Genomic DNA, 4,684 nt, shown 5'->3' with positions numbered 1-4,684 from the left:
AGGCGTGCAGAAAAAAATTGCTAGGAAAAAGGGGGAGAAATTACATGTCTACGTCAATCGGGTGTTGAACGCAATCACAGGAGGGAATGCAACCCCAGTGACGAATGAGTTGGGCCTTCAAATTAGACGATTGTGTCCTCTTCAGAGCGTGAAGTCATGGATAAAAATTGATCAAAGTACCAAAGATGCGGTCATCCAAGCGGTGCTAGTATGAGATTCATCTTGCCATAATGTCTTTATTATATAATTTGTAATTCGTTAAATTAATTGTTCAACTAATTCTGTATCTATGTTTGTAGGACAAGTTTGTTATCGGCGATGATTTTGATAACGATGAACAAGCTCAACAGATCCTCGATAGGAAGGCATATTTGCTATACAAGGATTGGAGGTACAATCTAAAGCAAGAGTTCCTCGAACTTGAGGAAAAGGGTGTTGATGACCCCTATAGTCGTCCGCCTAGTGGAGTGAGCTTGGAGGACTGGAAATATTTGATTGATGTTGCTTGGAAAGACGAATCTCACCTGGTAACAAATAAATTAGAAAGGCCATTATTGAAATTAATTTATGTGTTAATATGTAAAACTTCTTCACTAATAGATGTACAACTTCTTCACTGAAACTTAGTAAAGCATGTTCTTTTTTTTTTTTTTTTTAATATTTTTGTAGAAACGGTCTACGGCTGGTAAAGCAAATAGGGGTATGCTCCCCTATAATCATACAAGTGGATCGCGATCATTTCCTATAGCAATGTCGCTAATGGTGAGAAGTTAATTTAGACATGTAATGGATGATTAATTCTTCTTGATTGTGAATATTACCATGTACTAATTCGTCAATGGATTTTTCCCGAACATAACAGGCAAATGAGGATGGGGATATAGATTTCCCCGAATTTTATAAGAAAGCACACAAGTCTAAGAAGACGGGAGATTGGATTGACCCCAAATGTGGTGAGCTACACGTGAGTATTGAATGTTGAAACCAAGTGTGATGCATATCAATTAATAAAGTTTTTTTAAATTCCTTCTCCCATCTTCACTTTATTGTTTTGTTGGCTTTACAGGATGATATGGTGAATCTACAAGTGACAGCCACCGTTGCGGGGTTGCAATTGACCCACGAAGAAATATCAAGGCAAGTGCTCGGGGAAAAAAAAAATCACTTGCGTGGATGTGGGGTAGGCCCACAACCCTCTTCCACAGCTTCTAGTGCGGCACGAGCACGTGATAAACATATGGAGTTAATGAGAGCGGAACTGGAGGTTCTTCGTGAGCAGCGTCAAAGTGATCACGAGGAGTTGCTGAAGGAGAAAGAGGAGCGACAAAGGGATCGGGAAGAGCTATTGAAGGAGAAAGAGAAGCGGCAAAGAGATCGGGAGGAGCTATTGAAGGAGAAAGAGGAGCGACAAAGAGATCGAGAGGAGCTATTGAAGGAGAAAGAGGCGCGCGAAAGAGATCGGGAGGAAATTACGAGGGAAAGAGAGCAGCTAATCAAACAAGTTGATGAAGAAAAAAAAGCACGGGAGGCACAACAACTACAACTCAATCATCTAAACGACGTGGTGTCACGGCTCACAACCCTCTTGCCAGGTTCAGACGGTCATCCTACTATTCGGTAAACATAATTTTCTTACTATTCGGTAAACATAATTTTCTTGGCACTGCAAGTTGTACAAAAAATATGGATCATATTTTCATAGAATTGTCTTCTAAAGTTGGTATGCAAATATTTTCTTTGTGATGTGCTTCGAATAGGTTATGAGGCATCATGTGAGTAGACATTGCAGCAGCCGACCTGGTGTTTTGATACATTACAGAAAGGACCGTACTCTGATTTGTATAAGGTAACCAAGTCCAATTGAATGTGATTTGAGATTTAAGACTAAAGAGAAATTAGAATGAATTTTGATTTAGTACAATATAATGAGTGCCATATAACTACTACAAAGGAGCTTTGATTTCAAAACGCTAACTGTGAAGAATGAATATGTGATTCTTAATAATAAATTTGTAAAAATAAAACCAACACTAATTTGAACTGAATAATGTGTAAAACAAAATTAAAATTTGTTTGGATTTTTGAAAAGCAGTTTTCTTAGGATATTACTCTGGTTTGCAATGGACACAATGCCACCTAGTCACATCCAATATATATTTGTTGCAAATAATTCTTCTCCATAGTGCATCTTTATGTACACCAAACACACTCCGGGGATGGCAGTGGGGACAGACGAGACAGACGGGACGTAATTAGCACGTGTACGTTGGGAGCATACCCGAAAAACGCCATAAACTTAGCCAAGAAAAGGGCTTCGAGGGCCGAAAATTGAGAGCAGCCCCCGACGCACTGCGAGGATGGCACGAGTAGCTTCCTCATGTGAAATAGGACTTGTGAGGACAGACGGGACGTAATTAGCACGTGTACATTGGGAGTTAGCGTGAAAAATGCCATAAAATTAGCCGAAAAAGGGCTTCAAGGGCCGAAATTTGAGAGCAGCCCCCAAAGCACTACGGGGATGGCACGGGTAGCTTCCTCATGTCAAATAGGACCTGTGGGGACAGACGGGACATAATTAGCACGTGTACGTTGGGAGTTAGCGTGAAAAATGCCATAAACTGAGTCGAAAAAGGGCTTCGAGGGCCAAAATTTGAGAGCAGCCCCCAAAGCACTACGGGGATGGCACGGGTAGCTACCTCGTGTCAAATAGGACCTGTGGGGACAGACGGAACGTAATTAGCACGTGTACGTTGGGAGTTAGAGTGAGAAACGCCATAAACTTAGTCGAAAAAAGGGCTTCGAGGGCCAAAATTTGAGAGCAGCCCCCAAAGCACTACGGGGATGGCACGGGTAGCTTCCTCGTGTCAAATAGGACCTGTGGGGACAGACGGAACGTAATTAGCACGTGTACGTTGGGAGTTAGAGTGAGAAACGCCATAAACTTAGTCGAAAAAAGGGCTTCGAGGGCCGAAATTTGAGAGCAGCCCCCAAAGCACTACGGGGATGGCACGGGTAGCTTCCTCGTGTCAAATAGGACCTGTGGGGACAGACGGAACGTAATTAACACGTGTACGTTGGGAGTTAGAGTGAGAAACGCCATAAACATAGTCGAAAAAAGGGCTTCGAGGGCCGAAATTTGAGAGCAGCCCCCAAAGCACTACGGGGATGGCACGGGTAGCTTCCTCGTGTCAAATAGGACCAGTGGGGACAAACGGGACATAATTAGCACGCGTAGGTTGGGAGTTGGCATGAAAAAAGCAATAAACTTAGCCGAAAAAAGGCGTTCGAGGACCAAAACTTGAGAGCATCCCCCGAAGCACTGCGGGGATGGTACGGGTAGTTTCCTCGTGTCAAATAGGACGTGTGGGGATGGACGGGACGTAATTAGCACGTGTACGTTGGGAGTTGGCGTGGAAAATGCCTAAAGCTTATACAAATATATTAAAGCTTAGCAATATATATATGTTCTATAACAATCTCTATATACGTACAGTTATGAATAAAATATATGTATGTTTACACATTAGAGTAAACTTGAGTTGGGGTTGACTTACAAATTTGTTTGCACTTTAAATACAAGTTAACGTGTACAGAAACTATATTGAAATACCTAAATTCAAATTATATTTACATACAATTTCAATTACAATTGACATCCTTGCAATTTGTGTTTTGTAGATGGCTAAAACTTTTTGTTTACAATGGAACTAATGGGTGTAATTTATGTTGTGTAGATGGCTTTTGGCATTGACATGTGGATCTTCTAATTTTTTCTCGGAAGATACACAAGCTGGGAACGTTGGGAAGTTTTTTGTTGTCCTATACTTTTTGCTGTGGACTATGGATGCATCGAACATATAATTTTTGATAGGGTACAAAGTATTTTTGGAGCTTGTATTAATTAATGAACCATGGAATTTGGATGCATCGTACATATAATTTATGGTGGGGTACATAATATTTTTGGAGCTTGTATTACCTTTTGTCGTGGTACATATTACCATAGTAATTTGTACCTTGTCAAATGGTCATTACAATGCATAGTATAGTAAAAATGTTGTGTATAGAGGACATAATTTTGGTAATGTATTTGGAATGTATGATATTATTATTTGTAATTGGAATATATATAGTTCGTTCGTACATAAGTTTACATTATTATTTGTAATTGGAATATATATAGCAGGTGTTCATTTTTGTTTTATGGTTCTAAGTGAACCATGTAGGTGATACATACAGGTTGTATACGTATTACAGGTTGCGGTGGATACATACAGGTTTGGACGAAATTTAGTAAAATTAAACAAACAAAACAAAAATATAAAATGACGCTTTTGGTGAGAAATCAATTTGTAGTTAAAAAGAAAAATCTTTTGGCGACTAAATTTTTAGTAGCCAAAACGAATAAAAATAGTTATGGCGACTAAATGTGTAGTGGCTAAAGCTGAAAAGACTTTTGGCGACAAAATTTTTGGTAGCCAAAACAACTCCAAAACAGCTATGGCGACAACTTATTTTAGTAGCTAAAACCCCCAAGAAATTTTTGGCGACTAAATTTTAGTCGCCAAAACATAAAAAAATCATGGGCGACTAAACATTAGTAGCTGAAGTTGCACTATTAGCGACTAAGAATATTGCCGCCGTAGATATTGTATTTTTTTAGCGACAAAAACATTAGTAGCTA

At 39.6% G+C, this 4,684-nt stretch overlaps 1 long non-coding RNA gene across 1 annotated transcript; it reads left to right on the top strand.

Annotated features, from left to right (window-relative positions):
- The first annotated feature begins 389 nt into the window (after positions 1–389).
- Positions 390–921, top strand: LOC145804580 (uncharacterized). Its single transcript, XR_014346586.1, has 3 exons — positions 390–527; positions 670–762; positions 863–921. It is a non-coding gene; the product is annotated as an uncharacterized LOC145804580 (long non-coding RNA).
- Positions 922–4,684: the final 3,763 nt, after the last annotated feature.

This window comes from Camellia sinensis, chromosome 12, assembly GCF_055761805.1.
Source record: "Camellia sinensis isolate YWXY chromosome 12, ASM5576180v1, whole genome shotgun sequence".
Taxonomy (NCBI): Eukaryota; Viridiplantae; Streptophyta; class Magnoliopsida; order Ericales; family Theaceae; genus Camellia; species Camellia sinensis.
The sequence above is the reverse complement of the archived record's forward strand: the minus strand, read 5'-3'. Positions and strand labels throughout refer to the sequence as shown.